The sequence below is a fragment of the Tursiops truncatus genome, chromosome 5 (assembly GCF_011762595.2).
Source record: "Tursiops truncatus isolate mTurTru1 chromosome 5, mTurTru1.mat.Y, whole genome shotgun sequence".
NCBI classification, from domain to species: domain Eukaryota; kingdom Metazoa; phylum Chordata; class Mammalia; order Artiodactyla; family Delphinidae; genus Tursiops; species Tursiops truncatus.
In genome coordinates this window covers 130,041,366-130,061,476 of record NC_047038.1, presented here as the reverse complement: position 1 = coordinate 130,061,476, position 20,111 = coordinate 130,041,366, and the positions used below count along the sequence as shown (strand labels likewise).

Genomic DNA, 20,111 nt, shown 5'->3' with positions numbered 1-20,111 from the left:
AGTTTTCTTTTTTAAATTTTTTTTAAATTATAAAAGTATCTTTATTGGAGTATAATTGCTTTACAATGTTGTGTTAGTTTCTGCTGTACAACAAAGTGAATCAGCTATACATATACATATATGCCCATATCCCCTCCCTCTTGCATCTCCCTCCCTCTCACCCTTCCTGTCCCACCCCTCTAGGTGGACACAAAGCACCGAGCTGATCTCCCTGTGCTATGCGGCTGCTTCCCACTAGCTATCTATTTTACATTTGGTAATGTATATATGTCCATGCCACTCTCTCACTTCGTCCCAGCTTCCCCTTCCCCCTGTGTTCTCAAGTCCGTTCTCTACGTTTCCGTCTTTATTCCTGCTCTTCTACTAGGTTCATCAGTACCGGTTTTTTAGATTCCATATATGTGCGTTAGCATACGGTATTTGTTTTTCTCTCTCTGACTTACTTCACTCTGTATGACAGACTCTAGGTCCATCCACCTCATTACAAATAACTCAATTTTGTTCCTTTTAATTTTTTTATTATTATTTTTTAACATCTTTATTGGAGTATAATTGCTTTACAATGCTGTGTTAGTTTCTGCTGTATAACAAAGTGAATCAGCTATACATACACATATATCCCCATATCTCCTCCCTCTTGTGTCTCCCTCCCACCCTCCCTATCCCAGCCCTCTAGGTGGTCACAAAGCACCGAGCTGGTCTCCCTGTGCTATGAGGCTGCTTCCCACTAGCTATCTGTTTTATGTTTGGTAGTGTATATATGTCCATGCCACTCTCTCACTTCATCCCAGCTTACCCTCCCCTCCCCGTGTCCTCAAGTCCATTCTCTACGTCTTTGTTCATGTCCTGCCACTAGATTCTTCATAACCTTTTTTTTTCTTTTTTTTTTTTATATTCCATATATATGTGTTAGCATACGGTATTAGTCTTTCTCTTTCTGACTTACTTCACTCTGTATGACAGACTCTAGGTCCATCCACCTCACTACAAATAACTCAATTTCATTTCTTTTTATGGCTGAGTAATATTCCATTGTATATATGTGCCACATCTTCTTTATCCATTCATCTGTCGATGGACACTTAGCTTGCTTCCATGTCCTAAACAGGAAGTTTTCTTTGCTAGGAGTTGCCAGTCTCCATTAGATGTTGGTGCTTATCCAGAAAATCTGTAGCAATATTTCGAATTAAGTGATGGTTTTCTTTTTAAGTGGAAACTGTTAACTTTGGCTGACTTTTTGGTAATCAAAGGACAAGAAGATCTGAGTTCTTATTTAACCAAAATAAAATAGTATTGATTTCCATCTTATTAAATATAATGGGCAAGTGTTTCTATTTTTACTATGTTTCTAGTTATTTTTCTTACCCATTGATATGAGACCTACATTTTGGACACGGATCCACAAGCAATTCATCAAATTGCCCAATTGTTTCATGGCTCTATTAAATATTTATATTGTAATAAGTATAGTATACCTGACTCAGGAACACCACTGACTGAATGGATTTTTGATGAAAGTGCTTGTTGTAGTTTCCTAGGGCTACTGTAACAAGGGGTCACAAATTGAATGACACAAACAACAGAAGTGTACCGTCTCACAGTTCTGGAGGCTAGAAGTCTAAGATCAGGGTGTTGGCAGGGTTCGTTCATTCTGAGGGATGTGAAGGAATATCTGTTCCACACCTCTCACATGATTTCTAGTAGGCTGAAGCATTCCTTGGCTTGTAGATGGTGTTCTCCCTGAGTCTTCATGTTATCTTCCCTCTGTACATATCTCTGCATCCCAATTTCCCCTTTTTATAAGGACACAGTCGTATTGGATTAGGGCCCACCGTAACGACTTCATCTTAACTTGAATATCTGAAAAGGCCCTATTTCTGAATAAGGCTACATTCACAGGTACTGGAGGGTTAGGACTTCAACATATATTTTAAGAATACATTTTAAAGACTATTATTATAAAAAGTGGGAATAACAGAAGATAGCTCTTCCTTTATATTTCCCAAGTTCTGTGAATTGTAGTGTCTAAATCCTACTCATCTCAGCACTTTGTCTCCTCAGTTCTAAACAGAGTTCCTTTACTCAGTAAAGGTTTATGGAATGAGTGAAGGATATTTTTCTGAAAGTATGAGGCACAGTGTACACTCCTAGATTGCCAGTGATATGGTTTAGAAAACTTCGGTAATTATTTCAAGATACCAACATATTTCAGGTTTGTTTTTAGTACCGGATCTCTATTTAATAATGAAATTGACATTCAAGGAGATGTAGTTAATGTTTAAGGGTACAATTCACAACCCTGCCACCATACTGTACCATCCTTTGCTTAGTGAGTTTATTGGTAGATTATATAGCTTCAAGAGTAAGGCAGCAGGGTATGCCTCGTGGAAACCAGCTGATTTGCTTTCTTCATGGTTATAGACTACTTACACTAACCAGTCATCTGAAATGTGGGTCCTGCGAAGGGACAAGGAAGGTGGTGAAAAGGAGTACAGATAGTCCAGCACCAGCCAGCTATCACCATTGGGAGAAATAACCCTCCAAGTCTTCTCTCTGCTTCTACTAATGCCATTTTTGCCTTTAAAGAACTCTATCATAATGCTGTCATCATAATATTCTGAAATAACATGACTTCGGTGCTCCAGATTTACTATCTTGGAGTGACTTAAGTACTGGGAAGCTGATTCCGATGGCTTCAACATCAAAGAGTCACAGGATCCCAGAACTTGGAACTAGACGTAACCTTACGCATCTGTTGGTTCAAAGTTCCAACGTAGTGCACAGAACTTTCCACAGCATCTTGCAAATGCTATTTGTGCTATTTTAAATATGAAGAAATAAAATGTAACTGACATCCTATGATAGAATATCAAGTAATAAATACTCAGTATAAAGATAAAAATATGCTGACTTTACACTCAAGAATTTATGCATGTTTCCGTTAAAAAAAATGGAAGGCTTTGATGTTCCAACTGCTGTTTTAGGTGCTTGGGTCCAACATTGACCAAGACAGACACACTGACTCGCTTTTCTAGGAGTTTACTCACTTTTCTAGGAGTCCCTCAGGAAATGAACATTCAATTTCAGTAAAGTGTGGAAAGAGCTACAAATGGGGAACTTAGGAGTTTGACAGAAGCACGTAGCAGGACTCTTATATTATTCTGGGGTAAGACAAATTTCCATGATGAAGCGATGTTTATGTCAAGATTGTAAGGTTGACGAATTAAGATTGGGGGGAGGTGGAGAAAAGTGTTCCCAGCAAAAGCTACAGTACACATCAAAGTCCGGAGCTCAGAGAGAGTATGTTAATGATGATTCTTGTAAAGCATATAGCAAGTTAATTCATATTCTATTTATCTTACTCAATTACAGTGCAACTCATAGTCATGAACAGAGCTATATAGATAGAGAACACTTTCTTTTCAATAATTTAATTGTGAATCATCTTCTATTCCTTTCTTTTTTTTTTTTTTTTTTTTTTTTGTGGTACGCGGGCCCCTCACTGCTGTGGCCTCTCCCGTTGTGGAGCACAGGCTCCGGACGCGCAGGCTCAGCGGCCATGGCTCACGGGCCCAGCCACTCCGCGGCATGTGGGATCTTCCCGGACCGGGGCACGAACCCGTGTCCCCTGCATTGGCAGGCGGACTCTCAACCACTGCGCCACCAGGGAAGCCCTTCCTTTCATTTTTTTACACCTTTCTCTTTCCATCATCTCAATGAAATTTCTCAGTGACAGCCAGTGGTTCAAGGTCCCTCAGTTCAGGGTTGGTTGTATTAAAACTTCTATTTATTTCCTGAGCATGAGCCCTGTGTTACCTCATATAATTCTCAGAACAATCTTGCCGGCAAGTGTCAATATCTGCAACTTGCATATGGAGAAACTGAGCCTCAAAGAAGTTAAATGGTATGTCCCAGTTCACAGATGGCTAGGATACCAGCTTCTGTCTGTCTGCCTCCCTAGCCCATTCTCTTTCCACCTGGCTCTACTGCCTGTAAATTACAGAGTGGACGGTGAGAGGCCTTGTTTGAGACATGAATTAAGCTTTTCGAAATTGAAAGCCTTCAATTGCAAATGTCGAGACTTCTCTTTTTTATTCTCCCCTCATTCTAGGAAGTCTTCACTCCATTCTCCTATCCACATGACTGCCTTTGAAAAACTCATCTCTACTAAAGGAAACTCGAGATTCCTTAAGCCCCCAGTGGCTGGGTTTCCCTGCTTTAATATTTGAAAATGTACACCATCAGGAAATTTGTTCCTTTATATAAATTCATTCCTTTATGCTTCAGTTTAAAACAAATGTCTCATTGATATACTCCAGAGCAGGGAAAGAACAGAGAGGAAAGGGAACTAATAATTCAGAGCCCCAGTGCCAGGACCTATGTTAGACCCTTTAAAGACATTAGCTCGTTTCATCCTCAGCATAAACTGTAGGGTGGATATTATAATTCCCACTTAACAAGGAAACATTGGCACAGCTGCCTTAGCTGCAGAGCTAGGACTTGAACTCTCATTTGTAGGTATCCGAAGTCCATGATTTTTCTACTACACTATGCTGCGCTATGCTGATCATTCATTTATTTCTTTCAAGATTTTTTTTGGCCGTGCTGCGTGGTATGCGGGATCTTAGTTCCCCAACCAGGAATCGAACCTGAGCCCCCTGCAGTGGAAGCGCAGAGTCTTTTATTTATTTATTTATATCTTTGGCTGCGTTGGGTCTTCGTTGCTGCATGCAGGCTTTCTCTAGTCGCGGTGAGCGGGGGCTACTCTTTGTTGTGGTGAGCGGGCTTCTAATTGCGGTGGCTTCTCTTGTTGTGGAGCACGGGCTCCAGGTGCGTGGTCTTCAGTAGTTGTGGCTCGCGGGCTCAGTAGTTGTGGCTCGCAGGCTCTAGAGCTCAGGCTCAGTAGTTGTGGCGCACAGGCTTAGTTGCTCCGCAGCATGTGGAATCTTCCCGGACCAGGGCTCGAACCCGTGTCCCCTGCATTGGCAGGCAGATTCTTAACCACTGCGCCACCAGGGATGTCCCGGAAGCACAGAGTCTTAACCACTGGACCGCCAGGGAAGTCCCTCAAGATTTTCACTGAGAGATTCCATGTGGTATCACTGAGAATATTAAGATGAGAATTGAACTCACTATTTAAGAAGACCCTTATTTTCTAATTGGCTCTGTATTGATCATTGGTAATTTCTTGCATTAGGGCCTGGTGTGTAATAGGAACCTGAATATTTGATACATTACATGCTTATTTAATTTTTCACCCCAGAATATGTCCACTTGTCACCAGTATATATGCACTTTGTAGCATTTAACTTTTCATCCTAAGTATACTACTTTGAATTTACTCTCATTATTTATTTGTCCCCACTGGATGCAGTCATATATCCCGGAACCCATGAAAGTCACTGTGTGTGTTCCCTGAACCTTGATTCTCTGCTCTCCAGGCCGTGCACATGTGTTCTCCCGGCCCTATGGATTTGGCCAGAAGGATCTTGAAGGGGATGGGCCTGGCGGCGCTCGTTGGCATCCCCGCTGCTTGCCTTTGGGGATTGGGTGGTCCTGCGCTTGTAGGACTGCGCATGCGTCTAGGACGCAGGTGCGGTGAAGCGGCAGGTGGCGAGGGGCTGCGGGAGTTCAGCTCCCCGCTGGTTCCTCTACCGGCTATCATGCTGCTCCCCTCATTTAACTTTGAGTGGGTGGAAACACGTCTGTGTCCAGTGTAGTGCCCGCTTCTCGCTATTTTGTTCTTTAGACTTTTCCATCTCCACATCGCACCTCTCCAGAGTGGCGGAGAGGCAGGGGAAAGGAGGCAAAGCCGAGGCCTGCAGGTGCTGGAGAACCATTAGGGCTTTTCGTTTTCTTTAGAGCAGTGGTAGCCTTTGTGCACTTTGAATGTCCTTGTCTCTAAACTGAGCAGCAAACGTAGAAACTACCTTGGTTTGAAAACATTTTCCAAAGGTTTCTTCTGAACTCTCATTCACTCTTTTGTTTTTTCCCAGGTCCTGGAAGGATGACCTTGGTGTGAAAACTGGAGGGCTCAGGTACGAAGTCTCAGATATATCTAACCAAAGCTTTGACACATGCAAGTGTTTAATGGCCTTTGACATCCTCAGGCTTGGGACCTATGTTGGTCCCCAAATCTGCCATCTTTAACAATAACATTTAGGAATCTCCAGCAACCTATGCTTGTGCTGTAATCTGGCTCCAGTTTGAATATACTTTAGATGCAATTTTTCTGTATAGAGATATTTATCAGGGACTACTTTATTCCACCTAAACCAAATGAAAAACACGAAAAATCTGTGAACTGGTATTGTTAAAATTAAATACAAAATGGAGACCAGATTTGTAAATTCCGTGGCAGACAAAACCATTTAAGCCACAGAAGCAAAACTAAATGGAGGGCTTCCCTGGTGGCGCAGTGGTTGAGAGTCCGTTTGCCGATGCAGGGGACACGGGTTTGTGCCCCAGACTGGGAGGATCCCACATGCTGCGGAGTAGCTGGACCCGTGAGCCATGGCCGCTGAGCCTGCGTGTCCGGAGCCTGTGCTCCGCAACGGGAGAGCCCACAACAGTGAGAGGCCCGCGTACCGCAAAAAAAAAAAAAAAAAGCTAAATGGAGATTATTTCATGAACATAGGTTATTTCTTGTAAATGCCTCTGATAATCATAAAAGAAATGTGTTGTCTTCCTAAATATGTTATCAGATAATCACTTTTAACCAACCCCCTACCATCTGGAAACCCCCATTGAAATAACCAATCATTGTAAAAGTTAAACGACTTCCTTATTTTCATTTTATAAATCATCCTGTAACATCACGTCCTTGAGCTTCATATCAGTTTTAAAGTTGAAACCTCCCACTTCTCAAACTGTTCTTATATGCACAGTAACTCTTACTAAATACTATTTACTGATCTGGTGGTTTTAATTTTGCTATTTCTGGATTTTTGACAGTGTTATGGGCTGAATTGTGTCCTTCTAAAACTTACATGTTGAAGCCCTGATTCTTAGTACCTCAGAATGTGATTCTATTTGGAGACAGGATCTTTTTTTTTATTTTTGCGGTACGCGGGCCTCTCGCTGCTGTGGCCTCTCCCGTTGCGGAGCACAGGCTCCGGATGCGCAGGCTCAGCGGCCATGGCTCACGGGCCCAGCCGCTCTGGGGCACATGGGATCCTCCCGGACCGGGGCACGAACCCGTGTCCCCTGCATCGGCAGGCGGACTCTCAACCACTGTGCCACCCGGGAAGCCTGAGACAGGATCTTTAAAGAGACAGTCGAGTTAAAATGCGGTCATTAGAGAGGGCCCTAATCCAATCTGACTCGTGTCCTCATAAGAAGAGGAAATTGGGACGGAGATGCACAGAGAGGGAAGACCATGTGAAGACACAGGGATAAGACGGCCAGCTGCAAGCCAAGCAGAGAGACGTCAGAAGACACCAGCCCTGCCAACCACTTGGTCTCAGACTTCTAACCTCCAGAACTGTAAGAAGACACATTTTTGTTGTATAAACCACTCTGTCTGTGGTACGTTGTTATGGCAGCCCTAGCAAACTAATACAGTTGGTTTCCAAGTATGTGCTGAAAGGGCTGTGTTTCCAGTTAGACACATTCAATTTAGATAAGATAGTACCGCACCAAAGAAGAAATCCTCTAAAACAATTGATTTTGACAATGTAGTTTTCCTGATAGTATCAATTCTACTGTACCAAGGAATAAGCGCTTGGAAATTCAGGGTTATGGCTGCCGTTCAGCTAGCGGCAGTTAATGGAGTATATGTGGCCTCAAGCCATCTTCTAACCAAAAATTGATTTATCAGTATGTAAAAGTGGTAAAGCTCTTCTCCTTCATGAAGACTGTCATTAAAGTTACATAAACGGGGACATTTTAACCATAACCTCTACAATCGAAATAAGGTCGGGGGACTTCCCTGGTGGTCCACCGGTTAAGACTCCGTGCTCCCAATGCAGGGGCCCTGGGTTCCACCCCTGGTCACAGAACTAGATCCCCCATGCTGCAACTGAAGATCCTTTCAGTTGCAGCGGCACGCTGCAACGAAGCGTGCCGTTGCACGCGGCAACGAAGATCCTGCGTGCCTCAAAGAGCACCCGGTGCAGCCAAATAAATAAGTAAATATTAAAAAAAAACGTCAGTAATTTGATATTGTGTTTGAAAAATTATATTTTGGCAATACTTGTGGGGCATCGGATGCAAAAAGTATGGGGCAGGACTATTTAGGGAGAAAAAGAACAGAAACAGTGTTCACCGGATTTTAATTAAAACATCGTTTATTGAGTATTGCACTTTACTGGAGTGAAAGAGATGTATATGTTATGAAAACTAATTTAAGACTGCTTTTTGCTCACAGAGAGAAACAGCTGGGTTTCAGCAGTTGTGTATATTCAAGATCAGTCTTCACTGAGAAAAAGAGACTCAATAGCCATTTGGGGAAGAAAATGAAAAGTTAGCTTACTCATCCGTCGTTAGAAAACATTCTTTGTGTGCGCACGGAATATGAATCTCGTCAGGTTGATCACACAGCCACGTCCAGTTCTTAGGAAGCTTAATCTCTGGATGAGACGCCATTTTTAGTTGACTATTTTAGACCCCAAATTAGAAATTTGTACAATATAACCATTTATTCACGCTGCTACCAGGCAGCATCCCTAAAGACCTGTGAACCATGGACCGCGCGCTTATGCTGATTTCCGGAATTCTGGGCAATTCTGGGAGAGGATGATAGGATGGAGCCCCAAAGGGTGCAGAGCTTCCCTTCCCACATCTTTGCAGGGATTTGAAATCTAATTCTAGCAACTCTGAGTATCTGAGAAAAGGAAAGTCCTCACTACAGATTTATTGATTGCCCCAGAGGAGATGCCGTGCCCTTTCCAACACAAATGAGCAGGCATAAAGAGAAGGTAATGATTTTAAAGGACACCTGACTTGCAGCCCTGGCAGCCTTTGCTAGCTGTCAGCGAAAACATTTGTGTTGTTCCAGAAACCATGGCAACCTCAAACTCCCCCTCCAGAATGGTTGAATTTCGGAATCTCTTCACCGTCCACCAGAAGGAATTTCCACCATCCGTGAAGCAACAAGACACAACTGAAGAATGAAAATAGTTGACAGATCACTGACATTAATCACTAAGCTATTAACATGTACACCTGTATGACCCTTTATAAATTGCAGGGCGCTTTCCCCGTTTAATCCTGCCTCTCTCCCTGATTCACCTATATTACCTGATGGTTTCTTCCTACAGCTTTAACCTCAGGCAACTGAAGAGTCTATGTTGACCAAGGCAGTGGTAGAGTTGCAGCACCTGACCCATGAGCTGCGGCCTGGCATTCACTTCAGTGCTTTCGGTTAGACTCTGAAGCGTCTGGGTTGAGCCACAGCCTTTCTCCACTTCCCTCCACGTTGGCCTAGACCCATGGCTTCTGCCCCATTTTCTTCTTAAGTGTTTTGATTAACCTGAATCCCATCCACTTGGCCGAGACCTTGATTGATCTAGAAACACCTGCCCCAGTGAGTGGTTTCTGTTCCCGTGCCCCACAGCAAGATACAAAGTGTATCTTGCTTTTCTTGTGGGACTGACCAGCCGTAGATGGACGCTGCCCTTCATCAAGCCTGAAATGGTTATGCCCCTTGGTCCACAGTGTTTGGGGTTAACACTGCCTTACCCTCAGGGATAAACCCTGTAATATAGCCAGTTCCTCTGGTTCTGCGCTCTCCCAGCCCAGGCTTCCACCCGCCTCCCTAGGGAGCCATCTAAAAGTTCATGACTTCTCACCAGTCAAGGGAGGGAGGCAGTTAACCTTCTGCTTTGGTTTTTGTTGCTTGTTTGTGTTAAAATGTTATTTTGATCTTCCAAATAATTTATGTAGCAAGCAGGGTATATATTTTAATCCCATTTGAGCAAAGCACCCCAGTGACTTTCCCTAATGCCACAGTGCTAGTAAAGTGGCGGGGCCAGGGCTTAAACCCAGGTCATGAAACCATAGATCTTTAGGGCTTGAAAGGCCTTTAAAAGTCATCTAATCCAACCAAGTAAACGAAACCTGGATCTCCTGCATAACATCTCTGCCAAGTAGTTAACTAGCCTGTGTTTGAATGGCTTCCCTCACAGGACAGCTCGGTTCTTCTTTGGCTATAGTTCAGACAGTCATTTGTTTAATCATCCTCACACTCTTTAATTCATCAAACAAGTATTTCAGGTCCTAATATGGGCACCATCAGGTGTTACGTGGCCACTGAGGTAATTTCTGGAAGTAAATTTAGTTAAAGATACAAAGTGGAAAGTTCTACAGGAGAGGTACTGATAAAGTGCTATGGAAACTGTTGGAAATTTCTTCCTTCTACTGACCTGAAAACTGTCTTACTGTGTAGCTTCCAAAATTTGGTCTTCATTCTATTCTTCCCATTCATAAAAAAAAAAATTTACTTTTTTTCATTACAGCTAGTGTTTCATTCTTCAGTTGTTTCTCATAAAGGACTTCTCAGATCCTTTCTCTCTCCTGATTACTCCTCCCTGAACCCATTTCAGTTTGCCTATGAGTCTCTGAAAGGGTTTCCCTATAGCCGAACAGAATGTGATGTGGACTGTTCAGCAGAGAAGTGAACTGCCATTTCTCATTCTGGATAAAATAATTCTATAGGGCATGAAAACTATTTGGTGACCACACTCATCCATTATTGTTTCAAACTGACTTTACTCTGAACTAATACCCACAGTGCCAGGTGTTGCAAAGGTACGGTTGCGATCAGGATCCCACTCTTAAATGTCTTATCCTGTCAGACTGTTATACTATTTTTTTTTTTTTTTTTTTTTGCGGTACGCGGGCCTCTCACTGCTGTGGCCTCTCCCGTTGCAGAGCACAGGCTCCGGACGCGCAGGCTCAGCGGCCATGGCTCACGGGCCTAGTTGCTCCGCGGCATGCGGGATCTTCCCGGACCGGGGCATGAACCCGTGTCCCCTGCATTTCCCCTGCATTGGCAGGCGGACCCCCAACCACTGCGCCACCAGGGAAACTCCCAGACTTTCTTTACATCAGACATTCTGTGAAAAAAAGTCCCTTGCTTTACATAAGGCTTATATGTGTAGAAGACATTAACTTATCAGTCTCACTTCACAAATTTAAAATGTGAATCTTTTAACTATATCCCATGTCTGTTTAATATTTCATTTAAATGTGCTGAGTCTCCTTTTATAAGCAGTGAATCATCAGGATGTTACAGGATTATCATCAAAACCAGTTCAATTAGTATTCACCGTGTCAGGCAGTGCGCTAGGTGCTTGTGTGTACTGGTAAGCAAAGTTTAAACATAGACACTCCCTCAAGGATCTTATACTTTTAGAGGACACTGTTTATGTTCTAAAACCCGTTGTCTCTCAGCCTTCTCCACCTTAGTAAAGGGCATCATTGCCATCTAACCTGCTGCTCAAGCCAGAAATCTAGGACTTTTCTTTGGTTTTTCCTCTCCCAACCCTCCAGCTCCCTTCTCTGCTACCTCCAGAATAGATCTTGGCTACATCCACTTCTCTTCATCTCTACTGCCATCGTCTGAACCCAAGCCGCTGCTATTTCTAGTCTGGATTACTGTGAGAGCCTCAATAACCTCCTAACTGGTCTACCTAATCCTACTATTGTTCCCCTTCCATCCCTTGCCATCCATCAAGGGACCAGTGATCTATTCAAAACCTCCTCATTGCATGTATAAAAAAAATCAAAACCCCTGTAAAGCTCTGCATGCTACGTCCCTGCCTTTCTCTCTGAAGTTCTCTCCCGCCCCTCCGCTCCGCTCACTCTGCTGCAGCCACACTGGCTGTCCTTTCAGTGCGTAACAATGACAAGCTCTTCTCAGCCTCACGGCTTTCACAGACGCCGTTCCCTCTGCCAGGGCTGCTCTTACCCTGCTTGGCCTCTCTTTACGTCCTGAAAATTTAACCTTACAGGCTTTCTCTTCAGGGGGGAATTCCCGGAAAATGCTGGGTGGTCTCTCCATTAAAGTGTGTGTGTGTGTGTGTGTGTGTGCGTGTAGGGGGACAGTGTAGAGATCAGTTTGACAGAAGCGCTCAGTGCTGGGCCAAAGTAAGCTAGGGTCAGGGTCTTGGGATGGGTGTGGGGAACAGGTTGAAGAACTAAGTTCTGATGAATATTTGTCAGATCTAGAATGACCAAAGGAACTCAGAGGGAGGTGCGGGTCAGAAAAGGCAGTTAGGGAAATGTTGAAGTAGTCCAGGGATACAGATAAGGACCTAAACTGGGGTTGAGAAAGAAGTGATGTAGAGTATGGAAGGCTGAATAATGGCCCTGCCACAGGTGTCCGTGTCCTGATGCCCAGAACATGTGAATATGTTCTCTTATATGGTGAAAGGGACTTTGCAGATGTGATTAATGATCCTGAGATGGGAAATTACCCTGGACTATCTGGGTGTGTCCAATGTAAGGACAAGGGTCTTTATAAGAGGGAGGCGGGGTGGGCAACGTTAGGAGAAGGTGATGTTACTGTGGAAATAGAGGTTGGAGTAATGTGGACACGAGCTCAGGAATGTGAGCAACTTCTAGAAGCTGGAAGAGGTTACAAACAGATTCTCCTCTGGAGCTTCCAGAAGGAATCAGTCTTACCAACGTCTTGATTTTATCCCTGTAAGACTCATTTAGGATTTCTGGCTTCCAGAACTATAAGAGAATAAATTTGTGTTGTTTAAGCCACTAAGTAGGTGGTAATTTGTCACAGCAGCAATAGGAAACTAACATATAGAGGAAGAGATGGATGTGAAAGACATTACAAAGGAAAAGTGGTGGTTTCTGATGAATGACTAGATGAGGGGAGAAGAATTGAGAATCAAAGAAATTCCAAGATTCTGAATCTAGATTACGAAGGCATTGGAAAGGGAATTAATTTCTGGGGGAAAAATGAGTCAATTTTATATATTTTGCTTGGGTTCCAGGGAGGGCATCCAAAATTAAGTTTACCTTATATGAGGGTTTGATTTTGGGGCTTCAGGAAGGGGCCCTTAGGAGGCAAAATGCAGCTCCCACATTGTCCAGTGATGTTTATATCACTTAGATCCGTTATATCAGAGGTGAAGTCACCTCACTTAAAACTCCCTTCTGGGAGAGAATGGCCAAGTATTAAGCCTTATTGCATTTTAGTATGAATGTGCTTATCGTGTTCTTAGATTTGGTAAGTGGGTGAGGCAAAGAGTCCATGAACACTCTTAGAATGCCTGCCGAGCTACTCTTAGAAGTCTTAAGTGAGTCATTATTAACTCTTATGTGAGTTATTAATTATGTGAGTATATGCACTGTTAATAACTCTTATGTGAGTTATTAATTATGTGAGTATGTGCACCGTTTTTGTGGTGACAGTGTATAAGTTTCATCAGGTTCTCAAAAGGATAGAAGATCAAAAAAGAAAGTTAAGGGCTTCCCTGGTGGCGCAGTGGTTGAGAGTCCGCCTGCCGATGCAGGGGACGCGGGTTCGTGCCCCGGTCCGGGAAGATCCCACATGCCGCGGAGCGGCTGGGCCCGTGAGCCATGGCCGCTGAGCCTGCGCGTCCGGAGCCTGTGCTCCGCAACGGGAGAGGCCACAACAGTGAGAGGCCCGCGTACCGCCAAAAAGAAAAAAAAAAAAAAGAAAAAAAAGAAAGTTAAGAATCATGCTCTACTCCTATGGAATATCAGAGGGTGCAAGAGGGCAGGCAAAGGGCAAGAGGAAGCAGAAAAGGCAACACATGAGAAATAGACTCACAGACATAGAGAACAAACTTGTGGTTACCAAAGGGGAGGGGGGGAGGGATAAAGTAGGAGGTTGGGATTAACATATACACACTACTATATGTAAAATAGGAAAATAACAAAGACCTACTGAGTGGCACAGGGAACTACCCTCAATATCTTGTAAAACCTTATAAGGGAAAAGAATCTGAAAAAGACTATATATGTACATGTACATATGTACATATATATATCTGAATCACTTTGCTGTACACTTGAAATTAACACTAAATTGTAAATTAACTATACCTCAATTAAAAAAAAAAAGAAAGGGCAACACATGAAAACTCCACAGTCGTTCTTTTGCTGCCGCACAGTACTGCTGATTCCTGCCTCTCTTTTCCCTTACTAGACCCATTTCAGGGCTTCTTGTGCTTCTAGAACCAGCTTGCAAAGCAGCTGCAGAGTTTTTTTGTTCTGTTGAGGGTTATTTTATTTGCTGACAATGTGTTCTTTAAAAGATTCTTTTTTTGGTGTTTTACAGAATACTTCATCTATTTTTTAAAAAATGGATGAAGAAATTTTATTTTCTTTTTTTAAAAAATATTTATTTATTTAATTAATTTATTTTGGCTGCGCCGGGTCTTCATCGCGGCACATGGGAGCTTCGTTGCTCCATGCGGGCTTCTTAGTTGCAGAATGCACGTGGGATCTAGTTCCCCAGCCAGGGATTGAACCCGGAACCCCTGCATTGGGAACTCAGAGTCTTACCCACTGGACCACCAGGGAAGTCCCTGGGTTTTCTTTTTAAAAAAATATTTATTTATTTACTTATTTGGCTATACCGGGTCTTGTTTGCGGCACGTGGGATCTTTAGCTGCAGCATGTAGGCTCTCTTAGTTGTGGCATGCGGGATCTAGTTCCCTGACCAGGGATCGAACCCGGGCCCCCTGCATTGGGAGCACAGAGTCTTAACCACTGGACCACCAGGGAAGTCCCTCATCTATGTTTTTTAAAGGGGTTTTCTAATATTACAAATACTAGTATTTCCACAAAGTGAATATTAAAGTATAACTCAATAAATGATTATCATTGGTAATCTCTTTTCAAAGCTGAGGCATAGAAAGCTTAGGTGGCTTTTTTTTTTTTTGGAGAAGTAGACACTTCTTTTATTCACTATAACCCCTATGAATCCCGAACCCACAAGGTCAACACAAACAGAATAATAATCGTTTAAAATATCTCATTTTTTTCCATTGTCGCATTACTTTTTTTTATTCAAACAGAAAGTCACGAAAATTATAATCATCCTCATCAGTTCACTCAGCCCCATGTAATTAATTTTTTTATCTTAATCTTTTGTTAGCACTTTTATGAGTTCATCAGTTTTCCATTAGAGTTCTGAGAATGCTTATTCATTCAGTTCAGCAGTAGAGTCAGTTACCAGAAACCTGTACTTGTCAGAGTCTTTTCCATGAATTCCTTGAAGATGAAACTCTTTTATAGGAACATTTTTGCGAAAGCATCAGAGTACACCCAGAACTGTCTATAATGACAAAAGACTTAAAAATGCCCACAGTTAAAGATTTGATGAAAGTTCATAATAATGCAATTGACAAGGAAATTTAGTTATTTCTGAGATATACATTTTAAAATAATAACTAGAATTATGACTTATAACATTATACCAGAACATATAAGATTTTTAGGAATTTCATGTAATGTCTGAAACATTTATATTAACATATTTCCATACAAATAACCCAAAGAAAGTTTAGTATTAGCTTTTTTTAAATTTTTTAATTTAATTTTATTTATTTTTTTATACAGCAGGTTAGGTAGCTTCTAATTAGCAGCAGCTATTTTTTTTTCCAGTAAAATAAATCATCAAGAGTTGCCTAGTTGATCTCTAAGTAAAATGTTTCTGTAGTTAAATCTCAACGTAGCTTAGATTTACCAAGTCCATTGAATGCTTCAGAGGCTGATCTGGGGTCAGAGTCTCTTTCGTAAGCGATTTATTTAGGTAACTGGTTTTCCGTCTCTGTACAGATAAAAATGAAGAGTTTCCATTTTGTTTTGCAATAGAATGTTGACTTTTAAAAAAATAAAAATTATTATTGTCAGGATTTCCTTTTAATAATATAAAGGAGTGGACTAGGTTTGTAGTTGATGAAGTTTCCTATAGTTATGATTGATTTTCCTGGGTCCTCTCCATAGTCATGAAGTTTAACATTCAGAGCCTTGCTTTATGGGATAAATATTAATTCAATAAGAGAATAAAATAAATTTAAACAATTTTCAGTTTCTACTATTATAGTCGAATCATAAAGGGTACCTGCTTTGCTGCAATATCAAGGAAAATAGAAGCATTTGTTTTAGAAAAGACTAGAATTTCATCAAAGTCAAGGCTTGTATAAGTTCAGTCTTCTATAATTTATATGCTTTCTGAGTGAAACTGATATGGAACTATGACTTGATTGATATTGTAACAAAATATCACGTGGAAAGAGGCACTTTGTAAAACAGATTTGGCTAACCTACATTTGCTCACAAAGAGATGTCAATGCTTGTTAGGAAATCTAGCTGGGGAGTACAGCTCCCCACATATCCTGACTAAGAAGAGACTTTGTGGGCTTCCCTGGTGGCGCAGTGGTTGAGAATCTGCCTGCTAATGCAGGGGACATGGGTTTAAGCCCTGGTCTGGGAGGATCCCACATGCCGCGGAGCAGCTAGGCCCGTGAGCCACAACTACTGAGCCTGTGCTCCGCAACAAGAGAGGCCGCGATAGTGAGAGGCCCGCACACCGCGATGAAGAGTGGACCCCGCTTGCCACAACTAGAGAAAGCCCTCGCACAGAAACGAAGACCCAACACAGCAAAAATTAATAAACTCCTACCTGCAACATCTTCTTAAAAAAAAAAAAGAATAGACTTTGTTAGTTTGGAAATGGCATTCTTTTTGATTGAGTTGGCACTTTGGGAAGAACACACGTGAAACTCTCAGAGGAAGGGAACTCTGGTCTAAGATGCCAGGTCAGTCAGTCAGTCCTGGCAGCCATCCTGGTGACAAGATGCCATAGCTAGACTACATTAAAAGCTTGTTACAGATGCTTTTTGTAGCAACTTACTTACCTTTGTAGCACAAACGGGATGGCTTAAAACAACAGTAATGTATTGATATTATCTCACTTTTGGAGGCTGAAGTTTGAAATCAAGGTGTTAGCAGTTGGTTCCTCCTGGAAGCTCTGAGGAAGCATCTTTTCTCTATGCCTCTTTTCTCACTTCTGGTGGTTACTTGGCATTCCTTGGCTTGTAGATACATCACTCCAGTCTCTATCTCCATCTTCACAAGGTTTTACCTGTGTGTCTCTGTGTGTTCACACCGCCTTCTTATAGGGACACCAGTTGTTGAATTTAGGGCCTTCCTAATCCAGCATGACCTCATCTTAATGAAATGATTTACACCTATAAAGACCCTCTTCCAAATACGTTCACATTCTGAAGTTATAGGTAGACATGAATTTTGGAGGGAAACTATTTAATCCACTACACCCCCTAACATTTACCCTCAGAAACATCAGTACATTTCATCAGAACATAATGTTAATAAGACCCAGGGTATATGTTTCACTCCAGGTACAGAGCAGGTCATTTTGTTTGGTTCTAGCCTGACAAGTATACACTTACCTTGAAATTTTATCCAGTTAATTAAAAAGGGAACCAGATAAGAACTTGGATGGAATAGTACAAACCTACCCCTAAAGGCGACAAAAGAACTCAAAGTACGTGCCTACCTGATGGTTGGTCAGTACGGACCATTTCTTTGATAATGCCTGGGACATACTGCTACCCATAACAAGGTGATTAATGGCACAGGTGATCAGACCACAGTGGATGTTATAAATCAGTACACTGAGTTTTCTTTTTCAGAAATGGACAATGAAGTGCGTTCTCTGGCTACCATTGCAGGATGACACAAATTCTGACACTCTGTCTGCTTTTCAGTTTTCTGTGAAACTTGGTGAACCATCAACTCATTGTCATTGGCTTGTGCATGTGCACTGAAGATTGAAAAGATTAACAACAGTGTGAGTTTGTACAAGACTTCCTTTTGGAATCTTTTATTTTTGGCAAATGTGTGGAAGGACTGTGGGAATCACATGACATCAAACAGAATTTCAGCAAAGGACCAACAACTCCAATAATACATTTTTATGCATGTAGGTAATTTTTGATACGAATATTTAGAAACAGCTAAGCTAATTTTAAGGTAATTTTAACATTCTTAGCTAAGCTAATTTTAAGATTTTACTAGAAGATTTTTTTGTTTTATTTATATCCCACATGTTCTAGTTGATACCTAAGGTGGCTTACAAAATTAGTACAGTTAAAAAAAGAAAAAATGTAAACCCAAACAAAACAACCTCATTACTGGTGAAGGGATTCAGCAGAGGCCACTCAGACATTGTGTGTGTATTTAGCTAGTGTTATTGTTTGTCAGGAAGAATTGGCAATACACTACAAAGCCTTAAAGAGTCTGCCTTCTACCTAACCTGGCAATTCCACTTTCAGGAATTTATCTAAAGGAAGTAATCAAGAGTGAAGGCAAACATTTAGCTATGTTCACCATGTATGGCTGTGTTTCACTATTGTTTATAATGGCAAAGGACTGAAAATAATTTAAACATGCAATAAGCAGGAAATTGGTTAAGTTATAGTATATCTATTTTGTGGATATTTGCAATTGTTTAAAATGCGGTTGTAAAATAGTATTTAAATCTATTGAAGATGTTTAATATATTGTTAACTTCTGAAAACATGGCGTTAAATATTACGTATAAAATGAACCACTTTTAGAAATGCGCATACATGCATGGAGAAATGACAGAATATTAAGAACTAAAAATGGGTGGTGAAAGACCAGATGGTTTTTATTTTCTTTTTTCTTATACACATTTTAAACATCTTATATAGTATATATTTATTCCATTTGTAAAGAGAAAAACAGGTTGTTTTTTTTTAATTAGGTAAGAAAATGAGTACAATGGGAAAATGACATAGCAAAGTTAAAATGAACCTTGAAATGAGGTTACTCCTCAAAACGCATGCAATAAGATTCTGTACAGATGGGACATACATTTTGCTCTAAGCTTTCAAAAGCCATTGGAAAAAGGGAAACAGAATCAGCTGTAGTATCTACAAGATAAGATACTATAGTATCTTATAAGTATAAGGCAAGAACAGTTTGTTGGTCCACAACTTGAAAGTAAATATAATGGCTGCTTTCACTGAACTTTTACCCACATGTAGGATGAAAACAAAATGCCAAAGGCCAATAGAAAGTTAAATAACTGTTATAAGTTCCCCTTTATATAAAGGGGAGCCGTAAAGTTTGGAAACACAAACAATACTGTTTCATTTTTTTTACAGATTCATATTAAGTAAATTACATTATGTTGTAGTATATATCAACTACAGACAGAACCCCCTTGATTACTTATTTCTTCTGGAGTGTGCTAAAAGTATAGATTTACTTACTAAAAATGAGAGGGAGAAATCAGGCAACATCCTGCAGATGCCTCTGCTAGGATTAAGGAAAATGCTGTATTAACACACCACACTCATTGCAGCATCAACTATGCATTGCTACAAGGCTCTATTTCATGCAATCTTCCAGGACAACCCAAAGCTCGCCCTACAAACTTTCTTAGGAAATGCTCAACCATCCAGCCTTGTTAATGTTAATTAATTTCAACCTGTATGATGCTAGTGAGTTTCTTATATTTAAGGTAAGGTGCTTGTGTCTCATCCAAATGAGACGGTAAGATAAGAAAAACCAATGCAAACTTGAACTATGAATAGTTTCAAGAAAAACAAAGGAATAGTCATAATGGCTGTAAGATCTTTATGGTCAGGAATGATGCTTCTTGCCCAGCAGCTCTACATGTAGAAGACATTCAATAAATACTTAATGATTATTTGATTGATGGCAATATTGATTTACCATATCTTTCTTCCAAGTTATTTTTCACATTAACAAATTAATGCTGTGTATTACAGGACGGTTTTCAATAAGTTTAGATAGTTTATCCTGGGAATATATAGGCCTCTCAGATAAAGTGTATGAAGCAACCAAAAAAATGTGGAAAATGTTTTACAACCAATTTTCCCCTTGAGTATTGACTGACACAATGAGTAATTTGTTGGGGGCCCACGGGGAACCAAGAAACACCGTTGTGATTGTGTAGCTTTACAGGGTGCATACCCATTACCTGTTAAATAATCAGAGCTTTCCCTTCCTAGAGATGAAGACACCTATTCTTCAAAAGTATGCCTGTAAGACAGAGTGTTGTGGCTGACTTGGTTTTTTCTCTACCTGTTTTTTGGTGG

The 20,111-nt window shown here is 41.2% G+C and overlaps 1 long non-coding RNA gene across 1 annotated transcript in view; it reads left to right on the top strand.

Annotated features, from left to right (window-relative positions):
• Positions 1–13,773, top strand: part of LOC141278827 (uncharacterized) — a 44,429-nt gene extending 30,656 nt beyond the window's left edge. The window contains exons 3-4 of the long non-coding RNA XR_012332184.1: positions 5,997–6,038; positions 8,369–13,773. This is a non-coding gene — a long non-coding RNA (uncharacterized lncRNA). The remainder of the gene's footprint in view (positions 1–5,996; positions 6,039–8,368) is intronic.
• The last annotated feature ends 6,338 nt before the right edge of the window (positions 13,774–20,111 follow it).